The following is a 14,119-nucleotide window of genomic DNA, read 5'->3' as shown; positions in this document are numbered from 1 at the left end:
GTCATACCAGTGTGGTGACCCAGACACTGATGGGAGCTTTGGCAGTGAGAGAAGGCACCCAGGGTCTGAGCCATCTAAAACGGTTCTATCATGGCAGAATAAAAGAAAACTGATTTATATCAGTTTTATATCAGTTTATATCAGTTTTTTCACACATCAACTCTTTTCCAAGCAATTACCGGTTGTGCCAGCAGTGGAATTAACAGCTCTTATTACATTGCCCTTTAAAGACCCACTAGGTACTTTTTTGCCAAGTTACAACAGGAGGCAACTTTGCAGTCTGGACCATGACTTTGAATTTAACTGCAATAGCCAACACTCAGGACAGATTTTTTCTTTTGTTTTGTTGTAGTCTTGTGATATTGTCCAAGTGCAAAATGCTGGTAAGAAGATAATAATCCATCTAGTTTCCAAAGGGATGGTTGGCAAACTGGATCACTGGAGCAAAACATTAGTTTGCATCCAAAGAATCCTGACACAGGAGGCTGGGAAGGCAGGAGAAAGGGGATGTTGCTTGCATCTGAGCAATGTTTGCAGCTCTGACAATAGCTATGGGTCTGGAGGCTTTGGGCTGCTGCTCAAGGCCAGAAAGAAATTCCTGGTTCCTGCTGATGAGCTGCACAGCAGGTGGGAAGGATGGGCAACTTAGCACCAGCTGTCATGATGGAGAGGAGACAGCTCCTTCCCCTTCTGAAGGGGCAGCAGGGCCAAGGGCTACAGCTGTGGCTGTGGTCACCCTGGATTTGGTTCACTTTGATGTCTTGGCTTGCAGAGCACCACACTGATGTGCTGCTTATGATGTGATGCCAGGGGCCTTCCCTGCAGTGTGGGGATGCTGTGGGGCTGTGACCTGCCAGCCAGTGCCAGACCCTCCTGGGTGCTGGGCGTGGGGACAGGCTGCAGGCACCCAGCCCTCCCAGGAGAGGTGTCCTGGAGCTGTGAGCCCAGCCAGGGCAGCACACAGCTCTGCCACGGCAGCAGTGGCTGCTGCTGTGTGTGGTTTGCTCTCTCTCCTCTCCCAACCCTCTGCTTTGGGAGGCAGAGTGTGTCTGCTGATGGCAAGCTGACAAGTGAATCAGTGCATATGTGCAATCAGCAGTGCAGGGGAAGGAAACAGGGATTTATCCTCCCCCCGTTGCTTTAGACAATGCTTCCGCTTGCAGCCTGAGCTCCAGTTAAGGACATTTATTGATTGCTTCTCTGGTTTACTACTGGCAGCCCAGGGAGCAAATAACAACATTTTAAATGAAGAGGCTGAAATATGGCAAGGCAGGAGCTGACAGGCAGTGATTAAGCAGCTCTCTGATCTGGAGGAGGGTGAGAAACAAATGCCAGTATATATAGATGTATGACAGCTAATATAGCAGGGGAGAGAATTAACTCATTGTAGGAAGGTGGACGATCTTTCTGCTACCCTTATTCTTGTCTGATGATTAAGCTGCTAAACTAGAGGTTGCCAGAGGGAGAAATTATCCCCAATACATTTTAAAAAGTCTGCTGCCAGAGCACTGTGTATCCATGTTCCCACAGCACCCACAGAAATGAGGGGCTGATTCAAGGGCTGCTGAAGTCAAAGTGATGTCTGTGGGGGTAGGTCTGACCTCCAGATTCTGAGAAAGGCTTCATTGAGAGAAACACTTAATACATGGCACCCCTGAAAACTGGTCCCCAAATTATTGTCATGAGAAGAAAGGGAGCATTGCTGGTGATCTTCTGGGTGCCACAGTAGCAAGCACCCTGGACCACAGACATTCAATTTGTATTACACACATTTCTATTATTTTGCTAATGTCATGAGTTTAAGGGAGTAAAGCCACATTTTCCCCTCACCCCCCTTCTGAACTGGCACATATAGGCCGTGTTGGAGGGCCCACTGAGTGGTGGTCTGCAAAGCATTTTGCTTAATGGGTCATTTGTGCTTAATGGTTCATTCCTTACAGTTAGAACAAATAACTTTTTAGGTGGAAGGAGTCCAGCTGCTGTTCTGCATGGTACCATGTGCTATCACTGTGTCACCTCGAGCCCAGGTTCTCTAATCACATATGTCTGGTGCTGCAAGGGCATTATCTGCTGATAAGAAATATTTGCATAAGGCAGAATGATTTTTTAAAAAATAAATCTATAACTTATATAAGAGGAAGTAAGTTCCTGGAAAATATTGGTGGAGAACTGGAGAGATAGCACAGTTCCTCTAACATCCACCACCAGCCTTTAATCTCCCTCTATCACCAATTTTCTATTGCCATTTGCAATGGGGCTGAATGGCATTTCAAAGGGCTCAGGTGGTAAAAGAGCTGACTACAAGCTCCAAATCCATGGCTGAAGGTTACAGGCTGAGGTGGGGTAGGTCTGACAAATGGGTTGAAAGTCATTGTGCCTTTGCTTTGCTAGACATGAACTCAAAAGCTCTTGAAGGTCACTGGGTGAGTTTCATACTAGGCTGATGGGAAAAGACTGTCTGCAAATCAGGTTTTCACCAAATGCAATGTTACTGTAGAATCAAAGTCCTCTTTGTTTAACAAGGGCAACAGTTTATAAAGATCTTATCATTGCCAGATATTACTGTTGCTCTGCAAAAGCACACAGCAGGGTGCCTGAGAACACAGGAGGGACATTACATCATCTTAAAACCTGTAATTAAAAAGTAGTCCTTGTTTGGAAACAAAAATCAAGAGAGAATGCCAATTCTTCAATTTTTTTGCAGGCAGGCAGAATTGAGAGACATGCAAGATGTCCATGTTATGTTGTGTCAGGCTGGACTTCAAGAGAAAAAGTTTAAGAGAAAGCTCAAGAAAGGTGTGTATATGTCTCAGCTTCTCTGAGTGTGTTTTCTCGGTATCCCACAGAACTAAGTGGTTTCCACTGACAACACAAGCTGGCTTTGACTTTTGTCTCTGGGCATTTTTTTTTTCTTCTCATTAAAATTAACCTTCCCCACTGACACTTTCTCCTGGTTGCCATTTTGTGAGTTGTTGGACTTTCCTCAGGGAGAAGCAGCTGCAAGACCATATAATTTATACTCCACAACATGGACTTTGGAGGAAAGTGGGAGGAAAAAGAGTTGCAGATTTGGAGAGATGCAAAAGACACATTTAAAGCTGTTAAGGCAATGGCAAGGTTTTAAAAACAAGGCATTTTTATGAATAAGGAAAGCTCATTAAGGCTTTTTAAACATTGCAAGCTCTAAGGAAGGGGCATTTTCATTTACCTTTGTGTGTGAGGGAGAACTTTTTGAGATTCTTGATATTTACATTGAGAACAGGCTATATCTTGTGAAGATCTGGAGAAAAATGACAGAACACTTTCTTTACTAAATGGAAGCACTGCCCCTGTGTAACCCAGGCCAGTGGGATGCAGGTGAGAGGGGATGCCCCAGGCTGCATCACATTAATCCCTTCATGGTATGTGCTACCACAAGCCCATCTGGGTCCCTGATAGCGTGTGTTAAAGCTGAATTTGGCTACTGCAACTCTACTCCAGAGACCTCCAAACACTTTGCTTTCTTATTAGAGGAAGAGTGAAGAGTCCTTATCTTGTGCAGAGATGGGGCTGAATTATATTGGAACTTACCCTGGCTTTCAGAAATATAAACTGTAGACCTGAATGAGGTAATTATGAGACATCTTTGTTTCTGTGTCCATTAGCATTCTAAGAGACATTAATTTACTGAATAAACCCCTAATAAGCTGACTTTTTAAAGCACCCTTCACTTTGCTTTTAGCATACAATCGATCATCATGTCCATAAGGCCTTCGTAGAGTAGAAAGTAATATTATAAACAAGCATGTTAGAAGGCTTTATATGAATAATAAAAGAACAGTAGAACAGTAAGGGCAGAGCCAGCAGCAGTGCCTGGCCCTGTGCTGGACTGCAGAGCCCTTGCCTGTGACAGTGCTGTGCTGGACCCAAGTGACCCATCCAAGGTCGGACACAGTCTGGTGTGGCAGCAGCAAGCAGGGACTCTCCATCAGCTGAAGCTTTCCTGTAGGTAATCACTTTTTCCTTGATTTGTTTGTTTTGAATTTGCAAGAAACTGCCCTGCTAATGGAGGGATCCATCCCCCAGAGAGGGGCAGGGGCAGTCTCCCTGCCTGTGCACCAAATCTGCACTGGTGCTCCTGGAGTTTAGCATTTCCTCAGTGACAGGCCTGACTGGGAGGAGGAGGACTGGCAGAGAACTGGAAAGACTAATTTCAGCAAGGAACATGGAAAAAGCCTTCCCAGTTCTGGAGTGTGAGTTGCTGAAGTTGCCTCCTCCCTCCTCGTGAGCTCCTGGTGAGAGATGTGGAGGCAGCATGGCTCCTCCAGAGGGATAACATCCGCTCCTGCAGAGTCCCACGAGGTGACAGGGACATATGGGCACAGCTCACATGTGATCCTCCTGCTCTTACAGCTCACAGCAGCATTGCCCCTGGGGAACATCCACCCCAGGGGGGACCTTTCTATTCTTTGCAAGTGTGGACTGATGGCTGAGTGGGATCATTTGTGGTGGAGGTACAACTGATCTGTTTTCCTCAAAATTCTAATGCAAGAAAACCCCATCCGTAACTGATGTCTGAATTCACAGCACATGGCTGAGGCAGGTGAAGCCATACAGGTGATTCTGGAGATAAAGCAAAGGCTGCATGACCTTCGCACTTGCCAAAGTGCCAGTGTGCCTTTTGGGACATAAACCAGCCTTTCCTGTGCCTACCAAGATGTGCAATGCCAGGAAATGAGGAAGTGTTGCTGCTGTGAGAGCACTTTGCACAGTTCCTGCTCTCAGGCATCAGCCCCAACGCCACCGCACAGCCTGAGAGCTGCCTGAGGAAGGGGAAGAGATTTAAACTGACACATTAAAGAGACCAAAATGAAAAGTTGTGGGTGCAATTGGGAATAAATGCTTCAGAGCTGCTAGAGCTTGTGCTCGAAAATAGCTCAGAGGAGGGGGGTTTAAGCCCTGCACAGTATTTCCAAGTAGCCCTCTGGATAAATTGACACAAATTCCAGAGGGATTTTAACTACTAGGACAAGGATCCAGAGCCTCTGTTCTGCCTGTGCACAGGCTTTAACCATGTCATGGAAAAAGCCTGATTTCAGTTCCACGGGGCAGGGACAGGAATTTGGGAAGGGAGCATGCTTATAATGTGCATGCTTACACAAGCTTCATTAGGATTACTTTTAGGAGTACTTATTGTACCTGGCCAAAACATTATGAGCAACACAAGCTCCCTTCAAGTACAAGACTATATAGTTTTGTGAGAAATGACAACATAAATATGTACCTAATGAAAGGCTCAGGAATAGGGTTAATTTTTATTTTGTCTTTGGCTTGTTTTTCCTGTTAAATAAATAATACTGCTATTAAAGCTTCATTTGCAGAAAAGTGTTGTCTTCTTTTGAAACCAACTTTGAGCTGCATCATGGGGAAAGCATCTCTTGGACTTCCCAAATGCTTCTCTTTTTGTGAGGTGGTGGTGGGGGATGAGCTAGTAAAGCGAAGCAGATGTTATTAGGATTCAGTTTATTCCTGCTGGCTTTCCCCAGCTCCTGTGCTGCAGCACAAAGCTGTTCTGCTCTGAACTGTGGGAAGGCACAAAGCTTCGCTGAGCAGGTTTACTCCTCAAGAGTTCACTCAAGAGGTGAAATGAAAGAGGAATTTGTCCTTTTGCTGGCAAAACCCACTGCTTACTCTGTGCCCCCAGAGTTCCTTATCTGTAGTTAAATTCCTTACAAGGCTGCTCCATCACCCACAGCCTGTGCCCTCAGCCCAGCACTCCCCAGCTGCTGGTGCACTGCCAGAATTCAGACTCCAGCACTGTCACATTTATCACATGGTTTGGAGGGTGTCTTGCTTATTTTTCTGTGTTTCAAAGACAATGAGCCAAACACATTTCTGATGTCATTGGTTTAAATTTCCTCATTAATTCTAATTGCACTGCGTAGGGCAACAGGCTCTAATTGCATTGGGCATGGGAATGGGGACTCTGGGCAGAGACATGGCACATTCCTGCTCCTGGAAGCCAAGGAAGGAAGGCTTAATTGGTGATGAGAATGGGAAATCATTAGAGCCATTTTATGTCCAGGTATCCCCCAAGTAAGCTCAGAAGGTGACACAGCCTGGGGTGTTTATCAGATCAGATCAGAGCAGAGAGCACAGTCTGCCCAGCCCATTCAGCCCCCCTGGGCAGCTTGATAAGCTCAGTGCCAGGAAATGCAGCCAAGACCTCCCATAAAACTGGTACCAGTGAGACCAGGAGGACATCCTGACCATGTGTGACTAACCAAGCAGGAAAGTAAGAATTACCTCATTAAGGCATGTAGGAATTAACAATGTCAATTTATGCATGACAGGTTTAATCCCAGAGAGACCTTTCTGACTTTGTCCATCCATCCCATCCAGCCTGGGAAGGGAGCATCCTTCTTCCAGACCAGCACTGAACCCTCTTTTCCAGTGCCTGTTTTTAGGCTCTTGCCTGTCAGTTTTTGGATGGGGCTTGAATTATGGGGCCATTCCTGTTCCCTCACTGCGTGAACGCTGCTGTCACAGGCAGACAGCTGGTTTTACCTCTTCTGTGAAATTCTGTGAATTTTGGACTCTGTTCAAGACTGAACAAATCAACAGGGACTTTCCATTGTTTGCAGTGAGCTTTGGAGCAGCTGTTATTGTTCTTCATCATCTGCTGGAACATTTCTAATCGAGTTATTGTTGTCTCCTGAGGAAACTTTTAGAAGACTTTCAGAAACCTTCACATATTGGCAAAGCAAGTTTTTGGTTTCATTCCCAGGGCAGTAGTCAGGCTTCTTCCTTTTTACTGACGTCATGGCTTTTGGATGTGCTCAGACTAACTCGTGGGTGAATTCAATATTCATCTTCACAGCTTCTGCTACTTTTTCCTTTTTATCCCACTGTGGTTTATGGCCTCTAGTGCTTACAGAACCATGTTTAATTTCCACAAAAGAGTGAACTAAAGACAGAAAAAGACTTTATTCTTGAAATATTTAGGAAAAAACACAAAACACTGTTGCTTATTATCCCAATGTCTTTTTGTTGTTTTTGGTTTTGTTTTTTAATCCTTTTCCTTTGCAAAGATTTCTCACACATATGTCAATCTGTAGCCATTTTTCTTGTATGTCTGGGTTTTGTCTCTCTTTTGTTGTGTGAAGACTGATGGGCATTGTCAGCTTTTTCCAAAGTTATGGATTTAGAGATCCAGAAATCTACCAATTAGTTCATGTTTAATCTGCATGATCTGCAAGAGCAGTTCTGGAGTCTTGTAGATTTGTTCCAGCACAGTCAAATGATGCTGATTAGATTGGTAAAAAGCAAAAAAAAAAAGTATAAATATCAATTATTTTAAATAAATTCTAAGCACATAAAGACTGATTTTAGCCTGAGCTGTTGAAAAAATTTGTGCAAATTGTAGTGTGTGTTTATTGCACTTTTTTTTTTCCCAAAAGAAGTGGAAGAGTTGGACCTATAGTTGTCATAAATACACTGAAATATGAGGGGCAGCTGTGGTCAGGAGCAGTGAAACAGATAAACCCCACAGCTGTGTGGTGCTTTGCAGGGGAGAGAGAGCACTGTCACCAGTGTTTGCTGCATTGCCTGTTCCCAAGGCAGGGCTGCCTCTTAAAAGTCCTTGTAAAATCCCACTGCAAACAAGCTGCTGCTGTTGAACTGTGCTAGCTGCCAAGGACACTGGAGCTGCCAGGTGGGGGAACAGGGCTGCTCCCTGCCACGGATCCCAACCCCTGGAGCAGGGAATGGGCTGGGAGGGGTGCCCAGCTCTCCCTGCAACCAGAGGTGCTACCTGGCAGTGCCCTTCCTGGCACTCCAGTGGCTGCTGCCCTCGTTTTTGGGGTGTAATGGTGTTCAAATAAGTAGTTGAAGTCTTACTCTCTGGTCCATCACAGATTCAAGCGTGGGAGCCAGGAGGTTTAGCTCCTCAGGCTGCACTGCTGGTAGGAGGTTTCCTCCTTCATCAGTCTCTGAGGACTGCTGCACTTGCTAAACAGCAGCATGCACACACAGAGGATAAATACAGGGTAGAAAATAAGTCAAGTATAATTTGAATGTTTATGGACACAGCTGAGCAAGCCCTCTGCTTTTCAAAGGCTTTCAAATGTTTAGGAAACAAAGTCATAACGAAAACCTCTTATCTTACAAGTGGGCAAATGTATTGTTAAGAACCACAAAAGTTTTGCAAGATAAATCTTATTATGTGGTTGAAAACACAACTGGAACTTGACTCTGACTTGCAGCAAGCAGCCATTACATGTTTGGGAAGTGTCACGGAGCTTTAGACCATCACTGGTTAGAAAGTACAGAGGGGCATTGGAGTAAATGGGAATGATCTCCTAGATTAGCTCCACTTAGTCACGCTCTGCAAGGAGGTTTAAAACAGCTCTTGTGAAAAGCAACAAGCTTGTACTTCCCTCAGAGCATGACAGGGCTCCTCCCATGGTGTTTCTCAACCTGGAGCAGCCAGCTGAGCTTCTCTGTCCTGGTGCTGCAGCCCCAGCAACCATCCACTCACAATTCCCAACAGGACTGTCCCCTGGTAACCCTTTGCATTTATCTGCATCAGTTCCACCTGCACTTTATTGCCCAATCCTAGGCAGGACTCACCTGTAAAGTCTTTCCATAGTTCCTTACAGCCTGTCCCCATCCATAAATAACTGTGCACCATCAGCAGACTCCCCCGACAAAGTGCTCAGCCCTTTTTCCAGGTCAGTTATAACAACACTGAGCTGCACAAGTGCCAGCACAGACACCAGGACGCCACTGGTGACCTCCAGACTCCTGTGAGACCCAGCTAGGACCCCAACCCTCTGTCCCTTATCCCTGAACTCATTACTCAGCCTTATTTATCCCACAACTAATGGCTTCAGAAAGTGCCTTAATTCTATTAGATTCCCTAGCTTTTTGCATGGCTGGCTCTGCAGCCTTACTTATGATCTTCTAATATTATTTTGGGGTGTATAATTGAATTCAACCACTCTGAGATATTCTACAACAAAGTGGGGAAGGTATGGAGGAAAACACTGACTATGTACTTTGAACAATTAGCAGCCTTTGTGGTGTTGCTGTTTTGTTGATTTTTACTTGAGAAAGTATTCTGTAAAAGTGCAACAAAATGTGACTATTTTCTGCTAGTGTGACTGCTTTGGATCCAGACTATCCAAAACCAGTGCCTTGCTTCAGCTGGTGGGGGAAGAGCATAGGATCTATCTATAGTCACTGATCCTTCTAATTCACAGGGAATTTGGGAGGTTTTTTTTCAGCTCTGATAAAACTAATGCAGCACATAAGCCTCTTTGAGTCACCCTCTCTGCTATAAGAACTACCATAAACAGCTGATTTCTATGAGGCAGACGTATTTATAGGCTTGGGATGGAATGTAGATTTTAAAATGTCACTTTTCTACTTCAAAGAGATTGACTTACATTTTTAATCTGTATAAAGTTAATGCAGCTAATTAATGATAATGGCTACAGAGTAAAATGAATTAAAGTTTCAGAAGATCATTAAGCATTGATATGGCTGCATGCTCTGATTTGGTAATGAGCTGTGACACGAATCAAGACATTATCTAACTGTATTTGCATCCAGGTACTGTAAGAACTTGTGGGCACTGGGGTGCTGCAGTGTGAGAGTTCTGCTCTGGAGGAGATTCTTGCTGAACATCAGGAAAACACTGTTATTTAAGGAGCTGTGAAAAGATCTGGGACCTCAGGTCCTGTTTTTCATTCTGCCAGTGCCTTGCACAATCCCTTCATGCATCAGCCTTTGAAAGAAGCACGGTGCTGTGCAATTCCCAAAGAAGCCTACACAACCAGGGCCCAGGTGATCAAGGGAGATGTGCTGAAATCCCAGTGAAATAAGTAAGAAAAGTAAGTAGGAGCTGGGGCATGAAAGCCCTTTACCTTCTTTGAGAAACCTGCTCAGGCTTGAGGCAGCCAGCAGCTCCCTAACTGGTGGTACCACCATGCTCTCACAACAGCTGCAGGTATTTCCAATCCCTGCCACAGCCATTTTGCAAATCCCTTCCCCTCTCTCAGTAAATGTTTGCAGGATCAAAGTCAAGCTGCCTGAGAAATGAGGAACTGTTTACGAAGCAGAAATCCTGTCTCACACAGAGATCTACCATGAGGAAGAACTGCATTTTCTTTTCCTAGTCAAGCACAGTGTACTTTGGCTCTGACTACAGCTGTCAGAAGAGGCACAGAAGTGGCAGGTGCAAAGGCACTTAGTCTGAGAGGAATGGAGCCCTGGTATTCCCCTGGGGGCAGAAGATGCTCCAAGGGATAATGCTCAAGACCCAGCAGTGTCCCTGAGGAAGCCCTGAGCTTGCTGAGGTGCCACACAGGTCACATTTTTCTGGTGGCTTTCTCAGGTGTGACAGGCTGCAGGTTCATGTGTTCAGCCCACCTGAGCCTCTTGGTGCTGCTCTGATGCCACCAGTGCACAGGGCTGGGTGCAATGCCTTCAGAGGGAATACAGTCCCATTTATAGTCTGTGTAAAACCTAAAGGAGTCCAGTGCTGCCATCCTTGCTCTGATGTGTGTCTGCAGGCTGGTAATCAGCTGTAACCAGCAGAGTATCTGCACACCCTGCTGCAAAAGGGCTGTTAAGATCAGTGAGGAAATGTTAGCAATGAAGGATCCTCCTAGGAGCACTGGGTGGTAAAAACTGGAAGTCAATCTCCTGTCTGGGAAGATGGATGTGCTTATGGGTTCTGTATTCCACTCAAGTATTTTCCATTTTCTTACATATTTCCACCTTATCTGACAGAGGACACAAAACCACAAGAGAACATGCAGAAACTGTAGCTAGTTTCTTAGTTAAACTTGATTTTTCAACACAGGCAAACAAATCTCTCTGTAGTTCAATGCTCTTGCCCAATAATGTCCTGAAATGGGTGATTCTTTATTGTATAATATATAATGACACTGTGTATTTTGCTGACATAACTTGAACACAGCTGAACTCCTCTAACAATGTGACATGATGCACCTGTAATCCAACAGGCTGAGCTGACTGCAGACTTCTTTCCCTTTCCCTCCTTCCCACTCCATCAGCTATAGATCCCACCTACATCCTTTGTTAAAACAGCCTAATTGAACCGACATCCTCACTAATGAGCATTTCTGATCCACAGCTTTCAAGAGGAGAATCTGGAATTTCCTGCAAAATTGCCTCTTTATTGCAAAGGGCCAGGAAAGAAAGAGATTTCTCCTAGAAATCATTCTCTACCTTGTTACTGCTCCTTCCCCTTCTTCCTCCAAGCAGATTTGGTTCTCAAATCCAGCTGATTCCTACAAATAGGTGGCTCTTGATTCTTTTAATTATTCTGAAAGGGTACTTTATGATCAATTTCTAAGGGAATGGGGGACCAGTGTAATAAGTATCAGAGCCTACAACTTCATCATCTTCCTCACCCCTCAAGTGGAATAAACTTCTGGCTCAGAATATTTTGACATCAAAAACTTTCATTCCACATGCCCAGGGACCAGCTACACTGAATTGCAGACACAAAGGCAGGTAAAACTACTGCAGATGTACTTTTGACTCAGGTTAGGAAGGAGGACTACAGCTCTCCCAAAGCAACATGATAGAGAGGAAAATCCCACTGCAGACTTCTCCTTCCTGCACGGTGCCTAATACAAAGAGAGGTTGCTAAAGCAACAGTTTCTCTGAGCTGACTAGACCTAGTCATGCACATGGGCTTCATGGTGAATCAGGATCAGCTTTCAGAAAGAGATGGAAAGGCTCCTTCTCCTTTCATAGCTTTGACTACTCAGCTTGCACCTCTGGGAGCAGCAGCTCTGAATTCACTCGGTCCTGGTCTCTGACACATCCTGCAGCTATCAGGACCCCTGGGAAGAGCTACACAGCTCCACTGGAACCACTCATGCAAATTGCCCTCTTAACAACTATAAAGGAACATGATATTTAGCATCAACTCACTCAGCCCCCACCAGAACAACTTCAGGCTGAGGTCTTCAGCAGCTCGAATGTGCTGCTCTCTGCAAGGCGCCTGGTCAGGAACACCCAGCTGTACCTGCAGGTCCTGATGGAGTGGCAAAATATAGCCCTTGTCCTGCACTCCACTAAGAGGAGAGCAAAATGCTTTGCCCAAAGGTCCTATCAGTATATCAGCCAGTTTACCTCAGAGTTCAAAGCTGCTGCCTGCAGCAGGACAGCCTGCAAAAGGACACAGATCTCCTGGGTGAGATATGCAGGTCAGATACCAGTGAGGAGAATTATTTTTATTTCACTCTTTAATTCAAGGTTTCTCTGTTCCCTGTGTTGATGCTGATGCAGATTCATTCCAGCTCAGAAGCTGTCACATAGGGAGAAAGGAAATAACACAGTCTGGCTCCCCTCTTTTGGCATCTAAACAACATGGCTCCTCAGGAGCACTTGAGAGACCAAGCAACATATAAATGCTTTCCCTCATGGTGACACAGGCAGCACTTTCTGCTACTACAGCAACCCCCTTCCTCCCTTTGACTGGTCACAGCTGCTCGTACCTTTGGTGGAACATCATGGTTATGCAATGCTGACCCTCCCACTCTGCTCTTATCGTGCCTCTCTCCTATTTGTGCAAGCAGAAGCCAAGACAGAGCCCAGGAACGGCCTTCAAGAGGTCAGCCATTTCTCAACCTTCCTCTTCTGAGCCTGCACTGCTCCCACTGGCACAGAGGTGAGCTGGGTCCACCAAACAGCCCTGAACTGCAGCCCAGGAGGGCACAGCTCTCCAGCCTCTGACCAGAATGGACCTGGGAAGGCATGAACACACAGGCTGCCTAGTGCACTCCTGCACCCAAGTGATGCAGACCCTGCTGGGATGAGCACTCATTCCCAAACACATCACTGCATCTCTGGGCCCCCCTCCTTCCCAGGTCACCGTGACTTCCGCAATCATCCCATTCACCAGGACTAATGGAGCACAGATGTACTCTCAAGGGACTGAGTGTGAACCAGAACCCTCCTCTCTGGAATGCTTCCCAGGAAGAACCATCTCCTCACCATCACGTATCCCAAAGTACCTAAGGAGAAGGCAGAGCAGGAAATTAAGCAGAAGAATGAGTTCCTAGAATTTTTATCCCTTTAAGGTTCTCAAGCAGATCATCTTCAGAGAAGAGTGTTGTGCTAACAGGTAGGCAGGAAACAACCACAGTGAGACACAGATCTGTGATGCTTTAATTAAAACAGGTAAACTGTGAACAGCAGCAGAGCTCTGAGTGTTTCTTAGTCACTCATCTTAGTCACTGCTGTGTGCCTTGCAGGCTGCCAGGTGTCACACACAGCCTGCTCTCCACGCCAGCCTGCAGGGCACGGGGCACAGCAGGACTGGCTGTTGTGTTGTGTCCCAGTGCTTGTCCAGTGCTGAGGGATCCTGGTGTGTGCCAGCAGTGAAAAGGTGCATCTGAACGTGACTGAACTGCACCAGGGCAGGAAAAAGGGTTGTGTTCCATACTAGAGAATAAATGTATTTAAAAGAGAAATTAGTTTCTAAAAGTATGGCCCAGGCAGATTCCCCCAGGGTGGAGGGAAAGACCCATCTTTCTGATCTACCATTTTTGGCAGGGAGTGCAGCCAGAATGCAGAACACAGGTGACCACAAGCAGCATTAAACAGTGGGGGGTCTGGCAGCACAGTACTGTCCACGTTGGAGAGTGTGGGATCCTTCCTGTGACCCTGACAACAAAGCAACAGCAGGAAGTGGTGCGGTGCTGCTGGCCATGGCTGCCATCAGCAACCAAAACACAGAAGTCTCTTTAATACTGCAAAGACAGAAATGAAATCCTTCTCTTCTTATGCAATGCTTGCCCTTCCTCAGCAGAGATCAAATCAATATCAGACCAAGAAATGTCAATGGTTTTTTTCAAGGGGTTTTGAATTGGGCTTTGTAGGCAAAAAGGCATCAGCCTTGTTTCAAACTCCAGGAAGATAAATTGGTATTTCCAGTCCACATCTATTTGTAGCACAGAAATGTGACTTTGCTCCTTTTTAGTCCTGTTTAAATGTTACATTACTTTAAAATAAGGTCTGTCTGGAAAAAACAATCAAGTTTGGGGCGGGAATTATCCCTGGAGAAGCTTGGGGATCCCCCTTGTTAGTGAATGAG

This window comes from Oenanthe melanoleuca, chromosome 5 (assembly GCF_029582105.1).
Source record: "Oenanthe melanoleuca isolate GR-GAL-2019-014 chromosome 5, OMel1.0, whole genome shotgun sequence".
Taxonomy (NCBI): Eukaryota; Metazoa; Chordata; class Aves; order Passeriformes; family Muscicapidae; genus Oenanthe; species Oenanthe melanoleuca.
Note: the sequence above shows the minus strand (reverse complement) of the source record.